Source organism: Felis catus, chromosome E2 (assembly GCF_018350175.1).
Source record: "Felis catus isolate Fca126 chromosome E2, F.catus_Fca126_mat1.0, whole genome shotgun sequence".
In the NCBI taxonomy this organism is placed as follows: Eukaryota; Metazoa; Chordata; class Mammalia; order Carnivora; family Felidae; genus Felis; species Felis catus.
The window spans coordinates 40834202-40858783 of NC_058382.1; the positions used below are offsets into that span (position 1 = coordinate 40834202).

Genomic DNA, 24582 nt, shown 5'->3' on the forward strand with positions numbered 1-24582 from the left:
AAGCATCTTCTTTGCAAACTCATAATGCTGTTGCCTAGTCCTCAGGGAAGCAGCACCACTGGGCAGAAGAGGTCACATCTGAGGAAATGTTGACACTTTGGGACCTTTAACATCAGTGTAACCGAGGTCAGAGAAAACCAAGGAAGGATCTTGGATTTCCCTAGAGAAGATAGAATAGACCCTTGGATATTGACAGGTAACCTACAATGTAAAAAGCCCAAGGATGAAAGGATTATCTACAGTGATAATTGATTGAGGAATTAGGAATAATGTTCTCTTTCATCCTCTGAGTTGACTTTAGTTCTCAGAAAACAACCAATACCCAAGTCTTAGAGTCAGGATCATTTATATTAGGAGCACACACCATGCCTGATTAGTAGGCAACTTTCAAGAATGCAGCACTCCTCGATGTTTGTTCACATACGCACAAAAAATTGATAAAGATACGTGCATAAAACATGCCCAGAACATGCACTGAGAACCTGGAGCCAAGCTAAGCAGAGACAGTCACCAAAGAGATGCTGCCATGGTCCTCAAGTCACCGAGAGTGTAATGGTGGTGGTGGCAGCGTGCAAGGCAGCCCAGAAAATGGTAAACATGTCATGAAACATGCCTTGATGGGGGCGTTGGTTGTGAGAGAGCTGAGCAGAGATGCGCCATAAACCAGGACACAACGGTACAATGATGTGGTTGCTCAGGGAGGATCTACCTGATAAACCTGAGTGAAGTCTTGAAGTGATATATAGGAATGGATGAGATGTTTAAGGGTAGGAAAAGCAATCTAGGCAGTGGGAGCACCAGGAGCCAATATCTAAGACGTGAAATGAGAGTCTGTGTTCAGATAATGATAGGAATCTGGGGCTGTAAAAGCACAAATGCTGCTCAAGAAAGAGGAAAGGGTGGGGCAGGAAATGTAGGCAGATGGTAAACCACACATACACTAATGACCAACAGCAATTATAATACCAACATTTGTGCTTTGGCCAGTGCTTGCATTTATACCTGTCCTGCAGCATGCAAAGTTGGAAAGTCATGCAGAAATAGCCACATGTCCAGAATTTTGGGGTCCTGCAGTTAAACTAAATGGGTATATGCTTCCATTATTCATTTTCCATCAGGAAGTGTCAAACCTTAGAACTTAGAAGCAGCCTACGACTTGGATTTAGAATAGGTGCCTGACTGCTGGCTGGGGGGGTGGACATCCAAAACAACACCCTGTGTCGCATCTTCAAGGGCTGGTGGGGGGTGGGGAGGGGCAGGGAATAGAGAGAAAGGAAAAAAATACTCACTACGCTCCTATAACGTGAGCCCTTGATCTAGAATGATACTCTTTACAGTCTTATGACATAGGGACAATTATTCCTACTTGACAAATGAAACAAAATCAGACAAAACTTAAGTTCTGATGTCAAATGAAATGACATAACCTAAACTTGACCCTGGCTATAAGAAATACGCCCAAGCACATGTGCCAAGCCTTCTTTAAATCCCCAGCAAAAACAGCCAAGGCAAAGTGGCTCATGATATAACCAAGGTGGTGCCTCTGCAAAGAAGGAAATTAATTTCATTCTGATTTCCCCTGATCTGCACTGTATGTACCAAATCACAGCCATCTTTACAAAATTAAGGGCATTAGTTATCTCCCCATTCAGTCGGAGTGGCATTACACTTGCACGAAGACGTTCCTAGCTAAGCTGAGGCATATCAAGTTTTTACAGAATCATTCATCAAGAGGTGAGACCTAACCCTGATTAGCGTTTCAATAAGAAGCCTAGGACTAAATAGAGAAGAAGTGCACCATCACAGAGGCAATTAGGCACCTTCCAGACAGCCACATTTTTCCTTAGACCAATCGAGTTTGAGCAAATGAGAATTTTTTTTCCTTTCTCTCTTTTCCCCCCTGATGTGAAGTGAACTGCCTTAAATAACTGAAGAGGTGACAGCAAGCTTGTTAAAGAAAACGTTTGCCCATTAAGTGAGGCTTAATTAAACAGAACAAAGGCTAATCATTCTTCCATCTAAGAAGTGGTACATCCCACTACCATAAAACTACCAAGTGTTTGCAGCACTTGGTCTGGGAGGCCTATGATGACACCCACCAGTAAACTAGGGGAAAATGTCCAACAAAACACTTACAGACTTCAAGAAATCACATGTCACCACGCAAAGCAGTGGATGAATTGGAGATGTGCGCATGCAAATAAAGTTAAACAAATATTAATTTTTGTCTCCAATTATGCTGTCTTTAGGTTTTCTCAGAGTGACGAAGCTACATTCACTTGTCCCCTTCGATGAGCCATTTGGAATTGCTGATAAGAGGTTTAGCAGCAGTACCGAGAGGGTCTAGTGATAGAAATTCTCCAGGACAGCATCATCAGTGCTCCATGACAATGGGGATCATGTAAGTTCCGTTCATCACCTTATCTCCAGCAGGTGGCATGATATTGAGCACAGTGGAAGCAGAGCTTGGATGGAATTGTGGTCAAATGATGCCTCCCAAAAAGATGTCGAAGTCCGACCCCAGCAGCTGTGAAGGTGACCTTATTTAGAAAGATGTTTTTTTGCAAATGATGAAGTTAAAATGAAGTCATTCAGGTGGACTCTAATCGAGTATCATTGGTGTTCTTATAAACAGGGGAAATTTGAACACAGGGTGGGGGATACCATTTATAAGCCAAGGAATGCCTGAGGATACCAGAAGCTAGGAGGAATCTATGACAGAGAGTCTCTCTCACAGCCCTCAGAAGAAGTCAACTCTGCCCAACACCTTGATTTTGGACTTCTGGCCTCCAGAACTGTGATCCGATAAATTTCTGTTGTTTAAGCCACCCCGCTTGTGATATTTTGTTACTATGGCAGCCCCAGGACACTAACACAGGTGGGGAAGGGCAGAGTGCAGTCATCCAGTGGACTGGATGATTTCTCAGTTCGTCTTTGCCACCCTTCTTCCAGGGCATTTGTCCCATGCAGTGTCCCCACTGCCACCTTCAAGAGCACTGGATTTAAAGCTGACCTCCACTCTTCCTCGTCTCATGGCCTCATATGAAAAATGGGGGTACTGGTATAGCACATCTCTCCTTGCCTTGTTGTGAAGATTAAATAAGATAATTCTTGGGGCGCTGAATGGCTCAGTTGGTTAAGCATCTGTCCCTTGATTTGAGCTCAGGTCATAATGTCGTGGTTAATGAGTTTGAGCCCTGCATAGGGCTCCACACAGAGCCTGCTTGGGATTCTCCCTCTTTCTCTGCCCCTCCCCCACTTGTGCTCTCTAGAAATAAGTAGGTATATAAGTAATTCTTGTGATGTGCTGGACACTGTGTGTGGCATATAGTAAGTGCTCAATAAATACTACCTATTACTATTACCGGCATGAACAGCTTGGCCCCCAGAACTTAATAGTGTTAAGGTCAATTTTACATTTGTTTGGTTGTCAGTGAAACAATGTGGACCTGACTGTAACTGGACTGTCCAAATAGAGTTGGCTGGTAACATCAGGTCCTCCCGGTAGGCCCCTCACCATTGGACAGACATAACCAGGAGTTCAGGCCGCTTACACTGCCTTTAACAGGTTGCCTTCAACAGGTTGCCTTCCACTCCATCCACCACCACCCCCACCCCACCACCCACAATACAGATTTATCAACAGAAGGCATTGGAATCTGCCAAGACCTGGCCATGCCAGAACTGACCTTGGGAGCCTGAAGGTGAGCAGGACCAGTTAGCTGCTGGGAGGTGGGATGCTGAGCTGAGGTGGCAGTGACCTCAGTGAGGCTGCTGGGAGCCCAACCGCAGGCAAGGGCTAGAACCCTGATTAGCATTTCAATTAGGGACTTAAGGAAAAGAGAGAACATCTGTCAATCAGAGGGGCAAGGGGGCTGCAATGAGGAGGCTCCAGGTCCCCTGCGCTAGGTGACACATCCAGGGCTTTGTGATCATCACCTTACTTACCCTTCACCACAACTCAGTGAGGTGGGTATTACTGCCTCTATTTTACAAGAGAGGGAAGTGAAGTGAGGTTCAGAAGACCTTTGGTAACTCAGAGCAAAGTCACCAAGTACATCACTTGCTGGTATGCACTGGGTGGAACCAGGGCTGTCTCCACTAACCATTATGCCCCACTGCCGGCTGGCATCTGCTGCGTTGTCCCTGCTAGAAAGTCGCGCTCAGTGGGTGGTTACTAATATTTAAATCAGATTGAAGACTGTATTGTCAAACCCATCTGCTGATGGTTTATAGCTATATACTTAAAAAGGCATAAATGCTTTTTGAATGTCAGTAGTATGCATCCTTAATTTTCTGCATTGTTTATGAATTGCCTGGAATAGAGCAATCACAATAATAATTCATACTTTATCACACTTTGTAATTTACAAAGGGCTTTCACCAACATTAGCTCATTTTACACATCAGCTGACAAAGGTAAGGGTTATTATTACCCTCATTTTATTGATGGGGAATAAAAGAATAAGTCATATGCTCTAATGTTCTGAGATGTTAGTGAGCATTCAGGCTGCAATCATGAGAGTAGGGCTTAGGCTGAAAATCCTACCCCAAGAATGGAAAAAATCTTCCCTGAGGGGGAGCATAGTTTCCATTTGGGAGTGGACAGCTCCAAAATCAACCTCAATTCAGTCTGCAGTGGAAGCTTCGCCTCCAGAAGGACACAGCTGATTAATAGCAGCCTGTGATGCGGGTGGCTCACAACTCCTGGGTGCTTATTCCATGCTCAGCACTGTGCCGAACACTTTGCATGCTTTATTTAGTTAATCAGCACACGACCCTATGGGGTTAGAGATGAAGAAACTGAAGGTCGGAAAGGTAACTCACTCAAGGTCAAACTAGTGACACCCCCTGACCATCAGATCTTAGAGGTTTAACTTTTAGCAATCTGACTTTAAGGTGGACAGCCTGATGGGTACAGCCTTTCTCAGAGAGAAGAAAAATTCTATGGTGTTTTGTTTTGTTTTGTTTTGTTTTGTTTCTCCAGTCCTGGAGCCTCTTGACTTCCACTGTGGCTTGCAGCAGGTTAAAAATGTGATATGTACTTGAATCAAGGCTTGGCTTCCCTTCTGCTCAGGACTCTTGGTGGCACTGCATCTAATACTACACCTGCTGGGAAGGTGTCTCTGTCCCCCCTCCATAGGAACTGTTGCTTGCCATTAAAGAGATTGATTCTGTGCAAACATTTGAAACCATCCATCCCAAAGTCCTTATGAGTTACAAAACAACTACAGAGCCAACTCATTAGAGCCACAAACCCCTGTTCGGTGGCAATCTTCTCACACCCATCTTGTCTCTGCATAAATCTGATGAGCTTCAATATTCTTCCCAGACATACTCTTGCCATTTCTAAAATGATTCAAAACAGACCCCCAGAACAGCTCCAGAAGCATCAGAGGTGAAGGCAGCACCACAGGCAGGGTCCGGCGCCCAGAGGGAGGTTAACTCTGAAAGCAAGAGGGATCATGGGAATACTAAAGTCTCACTCTGTTTGCCAACATCCATCACTCAACTCTGTGCCTGAAATAACTAGGAAAAGATTGAATTTGAGATGGGAAGACAGGGCTGAAAAGAAGATGACTGGGCAGACAGAGATGCTTTTTGCAAACATTACGGGTGAAAGAGAAAATGCTGAAACACAATATTCTGTGGCGTTAGCTTTCTGTCCATTAGGGTGAGTGGGGGGGGGGTGCTCACAGGGGCGACCGAATGGCCTGCAACGTGCACCGTCACAGGGAGAGCAGACCCTATCACTCTGGCGGCTACAGGGCCCTGCTGTTTCAGCCAAGAAGCTCCGTTTTAGATTTGAAGTATTAATTCAATTTCCCTCTTCTCGTGCCACTTACCAGCTGTGAGGCATCAGGCAAATTATTCAGTCTTTCTCAGCCTCTGTTTTCTCATTTTAAAAATGGAGATAAAATGCTCGGTGCACAAGGCAAAGTGGTAGAATTAAATGATAGGAAGGAAGGAAGGAAGGAAGGAAGGAAGGAAGGAAGGAAGGAAGGGAAAGAAAATCTATGAGCTACAATAATTGATCACAGGTGAATCCAAAAAATGTGCAAGTTGGTGTTAAGGTATATTTACTGGTATATTTACCAGCTGACACATAGTAGGCTTCTTCCTCTTTCCACGTTTCCCCTCTTCAGTCCTTGATCCATGAACAATGGCACTTTTACAGAGAAGAATTCAGCCCCCGCCTTCATCTTGGAAGCCAGAGCTCAAATCTTCACTTGCCACTCATTACAGAAAGTGCCCAGTGCCAGCCTCCCAGATACGTCATTGCATGGTCCAGCCTGAGCCAGAAGCACCCACAGTTAGGAACCCTCGTACAGAGGCTCCTGGATGGCTGGAGAGGGCCATCGTTTCCACTGCTGCTGTTTTGCAATGGGCAGTTTTCTCTGAGAAGCCAGTAAATATACCTTAACACCAACTTGCACATTTTTTGGATTCACCTGTGATCAATTATTGTAGCTCATAGATTTTCTTTCCCTTCCTTCCTTCCTTCCTTCCTTCCTTCCTTCCTTCCTTCCTTCCTTCCTTCCTTCTTCCCTCCCTCCCTCCCTCTCTCTCTCTCTTTCTTTTCTTTCTTTTCTTTCTTTCTTTCTTTCTTTCTTTCTTTCTTTCTTTCTTTCTTTCTTTCTTTCTTCCTCTCCCTCTCTCTCTCTCTCTCTCTCTCTCTCTCTCTTTCTTTCTTTCCTTTTGTAGTTCATAGATTCTCAATGGAAGTAAGAACCCCAGAGTCAAGCCCTTCACCCTGACCTCAGTTTTCAAATAAGAAAGCTCAGGCATAGAAAGGAGGCTCACCTTGGGGAGCTAGCCCTGCTGGAGGGCGTGTAATGCAGACAAAATTATCTGCACAGACCAGCTTCCAGGCTAAGATAAGAGGAAGCCTCCAGCCACTACCAAAGAGGGACCTGCTCCTGCCAGAGAGCAGAGCTGTGGCACTTAGAGGTGTGGTAATGTCCGGTTATCTCCCAGAGGTATTCGAGCATAGGTCAGTATCAGTACTTCTAAGGAGAAGAAACATTTGTTGAGTTAGGGAACTGGGCTAGGTATTTTAGATGCATTATCTCATTTGACTTTTGCAATAGTCCTATGAGCAAGAATACTATCCCCTCCCCGTAGATGCCCAAGTTGACATGCCTGGGTCAACTTGTCTGGCAAAGAGGACTCTGCAGATGTGGTCAAATTAAGGGCCTTGAGGGCCTTGAGGTGGGCAGATGAGCCTGGGCTCCAGATAATCACAAGATCCTTATAAGAGGGAGGCAGGGGGGACAGAGAAAGAAGCAGCCATGAGGGAAGCAGAGGATGGCGTGTGAGCTTTGAAGATGGAGGAAGAAGCCATTAGCCAAGGGATGCAGGAGGCCTGAGACTCTGAAACAGACAAGAAATAAGATTCTCCCCTAGGACCTCCGGAAGGAAACTAGCCCTGACAACAACCTGGTTTCAGCCCATAGGACTCATTTTGAACTTCTGATCTCCAGAACTCTCAAATAATGAAATTGTATTGTTTTCAGCCACCGAGTTTATGGTAGTTTGTTACAACACCAATAGCAAACTAATATACCCATTTAACAGATGAGCAAACTGAAGCTTCTTGGGGTCAAATCACCTGGCTTCAGTCACACGGAACCAGCTCACAGGAAGCAGAAATGATGCACACAGGGTGAGTCCTTGGCCCGTGCTCCTAGCTGGGCGACATGGCACTGGGGATGGAGGCGGACGAGTGCAATTTCACAACTTAAAAAAATGCAAGACCTTCCTCAAGCCATGAGACAGTCAAGATAGTCACTATCCCCAGTTCCATGAAAACAACAATAAAAACATTAGCAAGAGAGAGTAGCTGTTCCGCTCAGGGCACAGTTAGAGGCAGAACTGAAATTCTAACCCAGTTTCCATGACACCACTCCTGCCCCATATACTGTGCTGCCTCTGTAGCCTGTGGGGCATTTTTGCAGGTTGGTGCCCTTTTGCAGAGACAAGCACCTGCCCATGGTAACCAGCGTGCAGGGCCACCAAACCCAGGGAGACTGACTGCCACCTTGACAAGCAGATACTCAGGCCAGTTCAACAGGAAGCCAGCTCTCCACCGTAAGACTGCGCACACACACTGGGAAAAAAGTACCTGGCTGTCGCCTTGATTCCATCCAGGCGAGCCTGGATGGCTGAGAACCTCTGCCTATACAGCCCCACATTTGGAAACACCTGTATATCTGGAATGGTATAGACTCGTGCATTGCCATCACCACCAGCCTGAGTCCTGTTTAGGGAGCCTTTCTAGGCGACATGCATGGGTGCAAGTGCATTAGAGGTAATACCACCTTCAGCTGTCACAAAATCCCTATACAGTAGACACTGATTATCGGGTGATTATTATAATCACCCCACAGTTGACATATGAGCCAAGAGAGACACAGAGCAGTCTCCTTCCCGGCAAGCAGCAGGCTGAAACAAGACCACAATCCGGCCATTCCTACTTCTGAGTCAACCTTCAATGAGGGTTAAAAAGGCAAATACTCTGAAATAGGCAAGGATATATTTCAGGAAGTATTAACCTTTAATTAGTATGATTGTTATTATTATTACTATTATTATTTTATTGTTCCTTTCACCTCTTAAGAGCTAAAAAGAAAAGTCAATGAAATGGGAAAAGAGAATGTTGGCTGCTTAAGCCTTCCGTTTGGTAAACCCCAGTTCCTCCTTACCCAAGAGGATCTAATTTTATTTACGCTTCCTGAATGCAGCCAACCAGCAGGGACAGCCGGGATTTGGGCTCTGGTGGGAGACTGCAAACAGAGCTTTTGTTTTGATCTCACTGCTTAGGTTAATGCATCCTGATTCCTACACAGGCTGTTTCCCAGGATGCTGTGATTCCCCTGTCTGCTGGGGAAGCAAATATCCCCGTGAAAATGAATTAAATGCAGCAGTATTTACAAATGTTGAGTCAGATTTCCATCCTGTCCAACAGGATGGGAATTTGACCCAGTATTTACACTCGAAAGCTGAGAATGACATCAGAAGCTCTCTTATGAACTGCAGGGGAGATAATGACTTAAGTGGCTTTAATCTAGACGCGTGCTTTACAATAGAAAAGTGCATCTGCTCCTTCTACAGAGGAGAAAAGAAACAGCATTTACTTCTATACTTAACGGACAGGATACCTAATTCCAAGCCTTGTTTCTAAATGTCCGTGGATCCCACATCTCTATGGTTTCACTCAGACATTCCACTTGCATTGGAGAAAAAGGATGCACACACAAGTCCAGGGAGAGACAGAGACCTAAGTGGAGGCGGGAACACCTCGAATGTCTGGAAGAGGCTGCAGAGCTCTTTATGCATCCTGGGAAAACCGACTCGATCTCCGTTCTGTCCATCCCCCTTTTCTCCTGAGACCTACCCCACCTCCACCTCCGGTAGGCACACTCACACCTGCTCATCCCTCACAGGGATGCTGTGAGGACTGATGAGAGAGAGGGAGAGACAGAGAGAGAGAGAGAAAATGGTGAGGATGCTTTGCTGAGGTGAATCATGATCTTTGCTGTCTTTCATGTTATTACTGCATTCCAGGATCTGTTTTTCTGGGTACCAGCAAAGTGGGGTGGGAAGCATCCGAGCTCTGGAGCCAGAAAGGCTGGAGGCGAAGTCCCAGTCCCATTACGTGCCAGGTCTGTGGCTTCATGGGCAAGACATGAACTGATCTTATTCTTCATGTCCTCGTCTGTAAAATGGGTATATGCCTGCTTTCTGCGGATGTAAGTCTGCCCCATCCCTTTTTTTCTATTTGAACTAAACTCAATTCTCTGAGCATGTAACAAATTTATTATAATTTAGCTATGTAGAATTTGTAGAAACTTTAGAAAAATAACAGTTTTCTTGAAACAAAATTCAGATATCATCAAGTCTATCCTTTGGAAGTGCACAGTTCAGTGGGTTTTTTGTTTGTTTGTTTTGTTTGTTTATTTAGTGTATCTGCAAAGTTGTGCATCCATCTACCACTGTCTTGTTCTAGAACATTCTCATCACCACCCAAAAGCAAACTCTTAGCCATTAGCAGCTACTACATTTAGTTCATAGTTTGCTAATGAACATCTTGCTATTCTTCAAGGTCTAAGAAATCTCTGAGGTCCACACTGAATTACTCCTGGACTTATATTCAGCACCAAAGTGTCAGGCGTTTGATATATATCCCTCTGGGCCTCCCAGATTGACAGCTGAAATCTCCCCAGCCTTTCCAAATAGATGGTTATATTGTTGGAGTTCAAAGGCCATGTTTCCTGCATTTTCTTTCCCCCAGCACCTCAGCTCAGGGCTGAGCACACAAGTAGGGTCTCAGTAAACTCATGGCTTCTGACGGATTGGCTAATCGCCACTTCTACCGAAGACCAGCACGTTTGTCTTGCTTCTGAGTGCCGATGCCTCCGCAAGCTGTCATGTTCCATGATTATTCTCCCCAAAGCATGTGCTGTTAATTTTTCATCTTAATGAACTGTCCAGTCGAGTTTAGCAATGGGAATAGTGATAGAAGCACACTAAAAATGGCTTATGCCTTGCTATTGTCAGAAAGCCTCTCCCTACAACTCCGGCACATAATTGAAATAAAATATCACAATGGCTACAAACACCATTTGTCAAGAATGAAGTGGAGTAAGCGCTATTTCAAAAATTTGTACTAACGAGCTTTATAAACATGGATTATTGGAATGTTTCTCTGATTGATACCTGCTCAAGCATTTAAGTGCACGGCTATTATTCTCCGCGTTTGCTTCAGTGAAACCACTTCGGGTACCAAACTGCATGTCAGCCTTAATTTTCCAGAGTATTACAGATGCACGTTCTTTCCTGATGGGAGATGGGTCAGGCAAGCCGGAGCAGGCCCGAAAGGCCTGTGTTAATGTGGAGATGCACAGGCAGAGAAGCCATTATGCAGCTGTTGGCATCCCAAGAGTGGAGAGCTCCAGGAACTGATGCCACTCAAATCTGACTGATGGCCCAGGAGGAACTGAGAGAGGGAGAGGGACAGAGAGAGAGGATGAGAATGAGGGGTAGAGAGAGAGGTCTGAAAATTCTACTCCACTCAGCATCATGGAGGAGCCCATGCTCTGGCATATTCCTATTGACCCATTGGGGAAACATTCGAAATGTAGGTACTTGCTCAGTCATTCGCTCAAGAAATGTTTACTGAGCCGCTACTAATGGGGACAACATTGCTTTTGATGTTGAAGATATAAGGTGGGCAAGGCAGACCTTGTCTCTGAGCCTCAGGGACTTAGAATACCACTGAGGAAACAGACAATAAAACATGGAAGCCATGAAAGAATACAGACGTGGGCTTCACAGATTGAGATAGTTGTTGCAAAGGATTAGACAGAACGATGAAATGTGGAATACCTGGGTACCTGGGCACAGGGGGGCAGGGAGTGGCAGGTGGGCGCAGGGGGGCGGGGAGTGGCAGGTGAGGCTGTGATGTCAGGAATGGCCTCAGGGGTGGCATTTAAGCTGAACCCTCAATGATGACAAGCCCCCAGGCATGTGAGGTGACCCAGATGGAGGGAGCACAGAATGCCAAGCCCCTGAGGCTAGAAAGGGCTGGGTCTGTTCAAGGAAGAGCAATGTCCAGTATGGCTGAGAGCCAGGCAAGGGCAGAGGTGAGGGGAGTGATCATGTCTAGATGGCACTGTTAGCACAGGGTCTGTGTTTTATTCTGATTAAGACGGATGTCATGACGTATTTTTCAGGAAGGACTACAGGCAACGGCAGTCACTCTCCAATCCCTGCCCCCACTTGGCTGCTGATTAAACCTCTCCCTGTATCCCCTCCACCTCATCTTCTCAGTTAAACTTCTGACCCTGACCTTGCTTCCTGCAGGCCTGGTCATCTGCACCTCTGTCTTCCCTCTCACTCTGGGCAGTCACCACACCCCCAGTTCTCCTGCTCCAGCTCTTGCCCCTCCTAACCTAGACCTCACTCTGGCCTCACTCTGGGCAAAGAAGGGAGCGAAGGAGTCTTCTCATGGATCAGGAGAAAGCTGTTCATACACGCTTGGAAGCAGCATTTATTTTGCAAAGCAATCAGCAGGACTCAATGGGAAACCTCTCTTGCCCACCCCCCGGCCCCCACCTAAGTGCAGGGGCAGCCAGCTTCTGGGAGAAGCATGGATTAAACAGGATTAAAATCTGTCTTCAGAGTAGAAGTGATTTAAGCTCCATGCGACCAGAGGTTGTGTCTTGTCTTGCTCCTCACAGTATCTTGGTACTTAGCACAGTGCAAAGCATCCAATGAATACACATTCAATGAAAACAATGAAGGTACAAATGAATCTGGTGTATTCATGCAGACACAAGGAGGCTTGTTGCACAATAGAGTTTTGTGGCAGGTTGGGTTCTTGGGAAGACAACTCTGAGATGGAGTTTCCCATGCGGATGTTTATTACGGGGTGCCCTTGAGAATGATGCATGTGTGAGGGAAAGGAAGCAGGAGCAGACAGAGAAGAGAAAGTGAGATATGCCGGAGGCCGACAACAGGCTCAGGTAACCCTGTGCAGTGCTCTGGGTGAGGATGGCCCTTCCAAATGATCTCAGGTACAGCCGAGAGGGCCAAAGCCCTGTTGATCCAGACATCAGATGTTGGCTTCCCCCAGGAGGGGCCATGACCTTGGCTGGAGCTGCAACTGAGGCAAGTCCTGAAGGGGTGGAGAGCTGCAGGTTCTCTCCCAAAAGCATGCCCGCTGGCTAGGGACACCAGTCCTCTGGTGAAGGCAAAACAGGGGAGCATATGGCAGTGTGGAGTTTAGAAGCAGTTCTGCCTACGCTGAGATCTACTGTTTCTTACAGATCTTGGTATGGAAAATGAAGGGTTGGCGATTTGGAGCGGTAGATCTGTGGTGCCATAGAGCACTGGCAGGAGTCTTAGAAGAAAAAAGGGACTTAGAATCTTGGCTCCATGGGGGTTGCCTGTGTGGCTCAGTCCATTGGGTGTCTGACTCTTGATCTGGCTCAGGTCATGATCTCACAGTCCATGGGTTCGAGCCCCACATTGAGCTCTGTAGTCATAGTGCAGAGCCTGTTTGGGCTTCTCTTTCTCTCTCTCTTTCTTTCTTTCTTTCTTTCTTTCTTTCTTTCTTTCTTTCTTTCTTTCTCTGTGCCCCTCCCCTGCTTGCTCTCTCTCTCTCTCTCTCTCTCTCTCTGTGTCTTTAAATCAATCAATCATGGCTCCATATACTATGTGTGACTCTGAACAGGAGACAACTGTTTTCTAGACTACTTAACCTCTCTCAGGTTGATTCAGTTTATTCAGTTTATTCTTCCAGAGATTGAGATGGAAAATATCCAAGTGCAGGGATCAAAGCAGGTGATGCAGAAGGAAGGGCTGTACAGGTAGTGGGAAAGGAGGAGGTTGTCCCTTCTGAAAATGGACTTGGAGCAGTAAGCACTGCTTTATCTGGGAGTGCCAGCCAAAACCCTCAGCAGTGGATCAGACAATGTCTCATTCCTATGAAGGCCCATTCACCAAGTGTGCACATATACCCCCTGCGCTGTGACAGAAGACACAGCATGAAGCAGCCAACTTCCATCCTCAAAGATCCTGCAGATGTGTAGACAAATAAATGGCAATAAGGTCACAAAGGAATGCCATGGACATCTCCATCAGGCACAGTGCCGGGGCCCATAATACTTTAGGAGCTCACAGGAATGGGTTTTTTTTTTGTCTTTTTGGTTTTTTTTGAATTGAGATATAATAGACGTATACCATTATATAGTTTCAGGTGTACAATATGATGATTTGATATTTGTATATATTGCAAAATGATCACCACAATAGATCTGGTTAACATCTGTCACTACACATAGCTATAGTTCTTTTTTTTTTCTTGTGATGAAAACTTTTAGGATCTACTTTCTTAGCAACTTTCAAATATCCAATACAGTATTACCAATATACAATCCAATATCCAATTTCAAATATCCAATACATGTATACCATGCTATACATTATATCCCCAGGACTTATTTATTTTCTAATCGGAACTTTGTACCTTTTGATCACCCTCACCTATTTTGCCCTCTCCCCACCCCCAGCCTCTGGCAACCACAAACCTGTTCTCTGTACCTATGAATTCAGTTTTATTTATTTACTTTTTTTAGATTCTACATATAAGTGAGATCATACAGTATTTGTCTTTCTCTACCTGACATATTTCTCTTAGCATACTGCCCTCAAGGTCCATCCATGTTGCTGTAAATGGCAACATTTCCTTCTCTTTTATTGTTGAATAATATTCCAGTCTGTGTGTGTGTGTGTGTGTGTGTGTGTGTGTGTGTGTGTGCGTGCGCGCACCACATTGTCTTTATCCATTCATCTGTCTATGGACACTTGGGTTGCTTCTATGTCTTGGCTACTGGAAATAACTCTCCAACGAATATGGGGGTGTACATATCTTTTCGACTTAGTTTTTTTTTGGCCCCTGTGGGTAAATACGCAGAGGTGGAATTACTGGATCATACAGTAGTTCTATTTTTAGTTAGGTTTTTTGGTTTTTTGTTTGTGTTTTTGAGGATCTTCCATACTGTTTTCCATAGTGGCTGCACCAGTTTGCATTCCTACCAACAGTGCACAGGGTTCCTTTTTCTCCACATCCTCACACAGCTTCTTTGAATGTCAGAAGAAAAATTGGCCTTTTGGGGTAGAAGATTATATTCATCTTTATATGAAAACAATCATAAAAATATATTATTTTTATGGCAAAAGGAGCTCTTGAAGGTGAACTTCAACTGCTTAGGGCCCATGGAAGGCATGTTGAGACCCCCCAAGAAACCAAAGGACTAGGGGGAAAGAAGTGGCAAGCTCTATCTCACGGGGTCAGAGCACTCCATCTGGAGGAGATTCCTCTCTGCATATCCAGAGAAATGGGGACAGAGAAGGAAAACTCGTGCAAGGGAATCTGAAGGGAAGCATCACAGTGAGTTCCAAGACTACTGGCAGTAAGATGCGGATGCAGAGTAAATGCGGGATGACATGGGAGCTTCAGAAGATGAGAGGGAGTGGAGGTTGGATCTTGTCAGTCTTACAAGCGGAGCGCCCTGTAGTTGTTTAAGAGAAACCCTGCAGCAGCTTGGAGGGGAAGAAGCACTGGGGAAGCGGGCACCGAGCTGGACGTGCTCCCAGGAGCCCAAGTGCCAGCCCCCCCGGCCGTTCCCGTGTGAGCACAGGCTGCTCGCTGCCATTGCGGGTTCTGCTCCAACCCTTGACAAGAGTGAAACTACATAAGCGATAAAGGCTTTTTCTTTCTTTGCCCAAAGCCTGACGTAAACGGGTTAGGGGCAATGAATAACAATCCTCCCGGGTCCATTTTCAAGTGGAAATTCTAAGTGAAACTGGAAGTGTTGAGAGGTCCAAAATAGTATTTGTTATGGACAGAAACATAGTACTTCAGGAAACTTACCAGACATTCATTTAGAGAGGCACCTTCTCACTTGCCCTTGCAAGTGTGTGGCCAAATTTTTTTAAAATTCATTTTCTTAAAAAAAAAAGTGTATAAGAACTGTTGCTGTGGCAACCTAACAGCATTTGGAATGGTGCTTAGATTCTAAAATTCAGAGCCTCTTGAAGAGATGAACTCACTGGCCTCTCCACAATTTTTCTAAAGCTTCCAAATAGAGGCATCTGGCAGGTGTCAGGCTTCAGCCTTCTAGATCCTCAGCAGACACAATTAATTGGTGGCAGATTTCAGTATGGCTTGTTACCTTTCCTTCTCTGCTCTTTCAAACTTCCTTGAGCTTGAGTCCCCCACAGGGCACAGGGTAATTTGGGTTAGTAGCCTCCGGAGGAAATGGTGATTCTGTGGCTTAGGAATCACATGAAGCCAGGGAGGGCTGACAGGTAATGGCCTGATTTTTGTCCTGAAACAGTGGGAGCAGCTGAACCTTCCTAATGGAACCAACATAAGGAACAGGTAGACTAGAGGGAGTGCAGGAGACATGCCCTCACTGGTATGTGAGTTCCACGAAAATAGGACCGACATAGTCATATTCACAGGTGCACGTGTGGAATCAGGATGGAGCAAGCAGTCAGTAAATATGTGTTTACTGCATGAAGGAATGGATAGATGGCTAGGAAGTCATTCCTTAAAAGATTCTACCCCTGCACTCTCAGTTTCACCTGTTCTTCAGCCGAGAGATGTCTGTATGCCTGCCACCCCACAGATCACCATCACACAGTCTGCAAAGAGCACGTACATGTCTTGACACAAAACATGAAAGAGTGCCACGGAGGCTTTCAGTAATTATTTGATGAGTGAATGAATGAATGAATGGATGGATGAATACCTGAAAACAATACTCCTAGACCCTGAGCACTTGACTACAAAGCCATATCACACTGTCTCCTTGGGTTACTTCCTGCCTGTCGCATTATTCAAAGTCCCTCTCACATAGAATACAAACTGTCCCTGGCCATGAAATGCACGGAGGAAGTACACAGATAACTTGAGCAGTCAGGAGCTTTGATCTTGAAAAGGAGGGAATTCTACACCAGGCTCTGAGGTTTGCTTCTCTGGAGTTGACAAGCAGAAAAGGAGAGTCACACTATCTACACGGCCGGTTGTCGGAAATGAAGTGATTAGATTTTAACTGGACTGTGTGTTCCTGCCCTAGACCAATGGGCCCAGGAAAGTAAGTGCAGAGAGCATGCTCACCTGTCTGAGACACTCACTTCTTGCTGAGTGAGCACTTGACCAGACAGGGCAAAATCCCTTCCCGAAGATGAACACAAGGTAGATAACCGGTGGCCCAAAGAATGGCCCTTCCTGATGTCTCCGTCCTGGACCTGGATTTGCTGCTTAGGGCATCTCAGAGCAACTGACACGAAGTGGAACATGTTCTAGATTTCAGGTATACCTGGGTTGTCTCAGGAAGTAAGTGCTGGGGAGAGGAAGCTCACGCAGGTCTCTGGGTAACTGACATCCAAGCTGTATCTTCATTAGGGATTAAATCCATACAATCATTGCATGCAACGTGACAAAATGATTTTCAAAAATCAGTGATTCTAGATGAAGGGTTCCTAAGAATTCACTGTGTTATTTTTGCAACTTTCTGCAGGTTTGTTATTTTTCTTAATTTTAAAAAGTTTAAAATCAAAGGAGAGCATGTAAAGCAAACAAGGAGAAAAACTTCAAAAAAGTTTTCTTTTTCTGGAACAGTGTGCATAACAGTGTCTATAGCTAGATACGATCTATAGGTACAGATGAGGAGAGTGTACAGATAGGTACAGTAAGGTAGTCATAGGTACAGATGAGTGACTATGTGGATATGTGTGGTTCTAACTGTCCAGAAAATCTCTGGACAGTCACATATGAATCCAAAAGTAGCAGCTGCCTCCAGGAAAGGACAGGCATTGAAGGAGACTTAATTGTCTGTAGACCTGTTATCACCTTTTGAATTTCAAACCATCTTCATCTATTTAACAGTCTTCTCTACTTAAGGATAATAAAGACGAAAATAGCCCACCTCATCATGACAAACACTGGCTCAAGAACTGCTGTACTGCTCTCTGTCTCTACAGAACTTCTATACTGCAAAATTCTTCCTGATCTTTTCCTGGTAAACTCTTACTCAGGCTTCATGTCTAAAGGTCACCTCTCTACTGGAGCTTCCCGATTTCCTCTTTTTTCTACTATTTCCACAGTCCCTCTGTGCACCTTGTGCAACCCTGGACCTGTCTAGAAGGAGCTATGCACCATGGTTATTTGTCTGCCAGCTTGGCTCCATCACAAGAAGGGAGGTTCTTCGAGGCATGACTTTAGTTTCATTGTTGTATCCCCCGATGCACGTGCACTTGTCCCATTGTTTTATTTCCAGTACCTAGTCCAATGGCTACAACAAGAACAGTTCTCAAGAGATGGCTGATAAGTTAACATTTTCAGGGTTCTCTTTGCCTCTCCCAATGTGTTACCTCTCACAGAGCGCATACATTCAGCTGCATACTAATGCATTAGCCAGGAGCCTGAGTCTCCTTTATAACCAAGTGGAGATTTAGGACATGGCCATACCCAAAGCATTGTAACACAATTGCCCTCCAAGTTCATTAAGGCTGCAAAAGAACTGGAAGAGTCAGTGCTCAGGAGAAGAGACCCTAGCTCTACCCACTGTTAATCAGATGTCCCTTGGCAAGTTCATGTTAACCTCTCTGGACCTCAAGGTCCTCATCTACAAAAGAATTGTGATGACTGCACATACCACTCAAAGTTCTGATGATATCCAACAAGATCGTGAATGTAAAGCACATAGCACAGTGGCCGCACGTGGGCCTGCTCATTAAATATCAGCTCTTACTGCTATTATCAGGAGTGGTCTCTGCATTTTGTTCACCGTTAGTTAAATAAAGCAAGATCAAAGAACCACAACTTTGGTTGAAGTTGCCCAGCACACAAAAGCTTCCTGTAATTCTTGGTTGATTGTGGTACTGGCAGTCACATCGCACAGACTGAAGATCGGCAAAGAAGTCAGCAAGTGGACTGTCTGTTTTTTATTCAGGTGACACCAGCTATAGACAGATACTTGGCCTCTTTCTCCACAATGGCCTACATCCCAAAATAGGAAATGTGCATTCACAGACAGACCCAGCAGGCACAGGGGGTTAGAAGGCAGGCTGCCAACATTTCAGACTGTCAGGGACAAAGCAGGGCCTGGTGGATACTTCAGCACAGGTGAGCTGCCCCCCCAAGGGGCTTTTTGGGATTGATTTTTATGCAAATGAAAGATAATTGGGTGACCTGTGACCACTGGCCCCTGCTGATTATCATTCAGGAGAATCTCAATGCATGTAAGCTTTTCATGAACAGAAGGGCAAATACTTTTCACTTCAAGGCATTCCTATCTGCCCCAGTGCCCTACTATACAAGCCCAGCCAGGTAGCAGGGCTGAGAAGCACTATCCTGTAGGTAACCTAGGTCATTCCTCCCTTGCTCTGAGGAGACACCTAAGTAAAATGTGTGCCAGGAATGAGGCTCTAGTGGATCTCCCTGGAGGTCAGCCTAAGAGCTGATCCTATAAGCCCGAACCCTGTCACCACCATTTGTTACAAGTCTTTCTCTCTACCCCATCTCACTCTTTTTTCTTCCTACTTGGATTTTGAGCACTTTATACAGAGCAACTTGATTGGAAGCTCCTCCAGGAAAAGGGAAGTGCCCTTTCATCTCTGCCTTCAAAAAACATACCTTCAAGAAATGCTGGCATTGTGAACTGATCATGGACCAAAAATGTGAGTCCTCAGCCTAAGTTGTTGGCTAATTTTATTTTGTTCTTCCAAAACCTTATAGTATAATCATGAACAAGTCTTTCCTTTCTTCTAGGTAAATAAAGTAAAGTAAAGTAAATAAAATATAAAATAAAATAAAATAAAATAAAATAAAATAAAATACAATAAAATAAAATCCTTTCTGTAAACAAGAATCTTAGCCTGAAAGATCAAGTGGCCATTCTGTCTATACCATGCTGTGGTTTTTTGTCAAGGGTTTTATGAACATTAGAATAGTTTACCTTCCTCTCCTTAGAAAGAGGCTATGCAGAACTTTTCAAACTAGGCTGTTCTTAATTTCTAAATGGAAAAACAAAAACAAAAACAAAAACAAAGACAAGTAGCAGATTTCCTAAAAGAGAAATTAAATTCAAGTACTTTCTATTTAACTTCTGACTCTGCTTCATTGATACCTCATTCTAATTGTCCCTATTATGTAGAAAAATAGGAAATGTCAGTTGCATGTTCTATTGAATAATTCACAGGGCCAGTGAAACCAAGAGACCCATTTGGCTTGTCAGAAATGAGATGATCATCATTCCCAGACATTTCTACAGGAGGGATGCATCTCGTCTGCTGAGCCAGGCTTTGGAGCAAATGAGTGCAAAATATGCTAATTTGAGGGGAGCCAGTCATACACAGCAGATCTTACTGGTGCCTTCACAGGGAAGGGCCACTCTGCTCCTTGAAGAGAGTTTTCATTCATTGGTTTATTCCCACAATAAACATCAATCAGAGCAGGGGAGAAAGATTTGGGGGGCCTCCCCAAATTGGAATTTTGTCCTCAGACAGACTCACATTAAAATATGAGCGTACGAACACCCGGAAAATCACCAAAGATTTACAGGTCTAGTCACAGGGGATGACCATCTATGTAACAAAAGCTTGCGCGGACTGTAAGAAAAGAGTCCTGCCTCATGTGGAGGAAATTTTTTTTTGTCCTTACAGAGCAGATTCATTCACGGATAAGAGAAATAAGGGAGTGGTAAAATACATAAGCTCTAGCTAAAGTCACGCATCTCAAGGATAAAAATTTCCAAGGATAAAAATTATGGCAATATGGTCATACACAAGCTGCTTATCTCCTCCAAGACTCATTTTTATCATTTAGAAAATCTTGGATATTTATAGTACCTACCACATTAGGTTTTTGCAAGGATTATGGGGGGTGATGCCTTTAAAGATCTTATCTGCCCGACGTGTACTAAGCAGTCAATACCTGTTAGCTGCTATTATTCTGACTTTTCTCTCTGTGGTAACATCAGCTGCCCTTCCTCATCTTCTATTCAAAATATACTTAAGTTCCTATTCATATGTTTGATTAATATTTATTGAGAACCTACTTGAGGCCAGATACAGTGGTTGCAACTAGGAACACAGCAGTCCCCAAGTAAGTCCTGCCCTCGAGAATCTCCAGGTATAGCTGGGAAGATAGACAATTAAATAGATAATTACAGCCCAATGTTGAAGTCATAGTAAATGGTGTAATCTTGGACTACTAAAGTGTTGCCTAGGAGACACCTATTACTCAGTCTACAGGGATCAGAGAGAATTCCTTAGAGATAGCGAGGTGCAAGCCAAGATATAAAGTGAGTGAGAGTTAGCTTGTAAGGAAAGAGAAATTATGGGACTTTGTGTAAATACAGTTGTACCCTATAGTAGATCGTACAGTAGACGCGTATAGTAAGGGCTGGGTGTACAGAGAGAACGGCCAAGAGATGAATCTAGACAGCAAAACAATGGCCTTGTCATGGAAGAAGTTTATTAAGGAATTCATATCTCTGATATTGAAAAGATTAAGCAGGAAAATAAAATAATATCCAGATGTAGGGACATTGTTTAGGATTTGTATGAAAGATACAACATGCTGGAGTTGAAGTAACCCCAGATGCAAAATGACCTGTCAGGTGGCAACGACCTGGAGAAACAGGATCATGTTTGGATGATGGCAGTGGGGATAAAGAGAAATATATATATATATATATATATATATATATATATATATATATTTCAGAGATAATCAGAGTAGCACCAGTAAGAAGCAATAGGAATAAACTGCTGTTGGAGGTAAGGGATTGAGAGGCATATGGTACTCTTCCCATGTTTCTGATCTGGGTTAATTTTGATGCTACCCTGAAATGTGACACATAGGACAAAGTGAAAGTTTAGAGGAGAAAAGCATGACTTATATTTGGCCTCTGCATTTAAGGCACTTGGTGGACATCTACATGGAGATGAGCCATAGACATATGGATAGATGGGTCTAGACCCATAAAATGTAAGGAATCATGCTGGTAGAATTAATTATTAAATTTCTACCTGGATATTAGAATGTCTTACAAAAATAGCTTCAGTTACCACTGAAAAAATAGAGGAGATAATTGGATTCATAGAATCCTAGAACTTAAAAACTGTTAAAGACCCTAGGTCCAACCACCCTGTGGCCCGGAAAAGAGCTCATTAACCTAAGGGCACATGGAAAGTGAATGGAAAAGCTGGGCCTGGCAGTTGAAATCAGCCTTTTGGCTTATGATCTTATGTTCTGTCTTTCAAGGTCTAAAAGGTTCAGCCTCCTGGCCATGGGATGTAAGCCACCTTGTTCACATTTATAGAATTATCTTCAAAAGAAGAAAAGGTGAGAAAAAGCAACATGGCAATTTTTCTAGTCTATCCAGCTGAGTTTTTGCTGAAGAATCTCTTTTAGTTCTTTCTTCCTCCTCTGAATCTTCTATAGTCATCCCTCTTCCCCACCAAAAAAACAAACAAAAAACTATCACCTTTGTACTAATACATAACAGATGTTCAATAAAGAGAACCCAAGAACAACAGTGAATAATCACATTTCTCAAATCCCAAGAAAGTAGGCCAGCTTTCATCTCAGGTACTTCTTTAGATTTGGTGAAGGTTCAAACAAAGGCAGGTTGCAGGGAGGGGCCCACTGGGCATCATTTCCACCTCCACATCCATAGTATAGTAAAGTGGGTCCATCTTACCTTCTTCACCCATTGGATACTTGCTGCCAATTTCTATAACACACTCCACCCATCTGATTGGTCACTCAACAAATGACAACAGGAACGAGTGTCACGGGTCCACTGAGCCAAAAATACAGTGATTTCTGCAAAAAGTGAAAGGACCATTATTAATCTAAAGGTGACGTGAATCGATAAAATGACATAATACTCGACACTGGGGATACACAGTTGCATAGATAGACTTTTCTTGGAGGAAAACAGCCCAGGTGTGGAGAGATGTAAACAAATGATCACAGTTGTGGAGGAGATGGGAAAAACCTACCATGGGTTTAAAGGTATCAAAAGACGGTGTGACTGTGTGTGTATTTGGTACTTGGACAAAAAGATAAAGGGAGCCATTCATCCAACTTCTTACAACACACTACATACATCACATACATTTGCTCCAGCAAACCTGTAGGGGGATATGAAGTCTTGGAGCCAGTTTCTGAGACAACCCGCATTGTGTCTGAGTCCAAAGTAGGTACCTTCCCTCCGCGAGGGAGAAGCACTATTGTGGTGCTGCCAGATCCTTACAGAATGACAGTCTCCAGGGCAAAAGAGTGACGGTGGTGGCAGCGGTGATAGGAGATGTCATCCCTACACCAGCAGAGCTGAGCAGACAGAGCTGCAATTCTTTATCAAGATTACATTCCTCTCCACCCCCTCCCGCACTACAGCATACTCTGGATTTCTGTGTGGGGGCTGTGTTCTGCCCAAATTCTGGTCTGATTCATCTTCATATCTCCCAAAGTGTCTAACACATTTCCTAGCCCAGAGCAGCTGCTCACTGTATATCTGTTCGGTGAATGAAGAGACGAATACAGAGTGTCTGAACAGCTGTTGTGTTCGAAAACTGAGGCACTGAACCAAGGAAGGTGGTGGCTGGCATAGCTTTAACACAATGACAGAGAGGATTTCTTGAATGTCCTTCACCTCTAAGGCTTCTACCTTCTAGGATTAACCTGGTCTGCGTTAAGAACTGAAACAGGTTCTTAGTTGACTTTCTTTATTATGCTTCCTTTCTGCTTCCGAATCCACTTTTCCTTGTCTCATCTTGGTTCCATCCAACAGCTCCTCACACATTATCCCTTCTGCTAAACAACAACAACAACAGCAGCAACAGCAGCAGCAGCAACGACAACAGTCAAAACCCCTTCTTGGTGAATGGCTGAAGATGAATTATAAATCTAAAATGTGTCCATAGCATCTTGATTCAGTGACTGTAGCAAGAATAATAAAATTGTCCTATTGTGTGCTACTCCCAGGATGTCGAGGACAAAGTAGCACTGGGATTATTCCCAGATGGACATGGTGTCCGGTCATAGAGAAAAAGCCGCATGGACAGTGCACACAACCCATAACTGATGAAGGACCCTACTTTGCAATCACCTTGCATGTTGAGCTAGTATCCAAAAATGCTCCCCTCCCAAAGGAACCCTACCCACAAATATTCATGCCCCAGTGCCCCTTCTATGTGAATCTAAGCTGTCCTTGAGTCACCCATGAGACAGAGCAAAGTGACACTCTACACTTTGAGACAATGAGTCATAAGAAATCTTGTAGCCTATCTTGTGCTCTTGGAAGCTTCATCTGGGAGAAGTCAGTTGTCATGTCAGAAGTCTGAATACTCTAGACCTGCATGCTGGGAGGAAGCACTAGCTAGCCATGTGGAGAAGCTGCATGGATAGAGAGAGAGATGCCCAGCCATACCTAGCTATTCTAAGCATCCAAGCTGAGGTGCCAGATGGTGGACAAAGATGCCATCTTGGACTTCCAACTCAGTCAAACTTTCATGTGACTCCAGCCATCTGACTACACAGCATGAGAGACCCCAAGTAAAAACCACCCAGATGACTTCACTAAACTTAACTATAAAAGGTAATAGTGAATTGTTATAAGTCGCTAAATTGGGGACAGTATGTTACTCAGCAATGGATAACTAGTACACCATAAATGGAACAGACATCTGCCACAAGCCTCACCAATGTATTCTCTTTAAATACATATCACCACTCTGGCTGTCATGAGCCCATCTGGGTATCTCAAAGGATTAGACTCTTTGCCCAAGATGTGCAGCCAATAACACCCAAGGTGGGACCAGAATCCCACAAGGGCAGACATGATAGCCTATGCTCCTTCTGTTTGCCTGCCCCAGTATGCAGTCAGCGAATCATGCAGCTGCATCTGTTGCCAGTGTGCTTCTCAGAGTTTACTTCTCAAATCTATAACAACTAATTGAACTCCCCCTTTGCCTCATACTGTTTACCTCTCTGCA

The 24582-nt window shown here is 44.3% G+C and overlaps 1 protein-coding gene across 2 annotated transcripts in view; it reads right to left on the reverse strand.

Annotated features, from left to right (window-relative positions):
- The window catches only part of LOC101095064 (cadherin-11), a 151778-nt gene that overhangs the window by 66235 nt on the left and 60961 nt on the right, over nucleotides 1-24582 (reverse strand). For both annotated transcript variants that reach the window (XM_023245550.2, XM_023245551.2), the window contains one exon: nucleotides 22284-22408. The gene's annotated coding sequence lies outside the window, so the exon portion shown is untranslated. The remainder of the gene's footprint in view (nucleotides 1-22283; nucleotides 22409-24582) is intronic.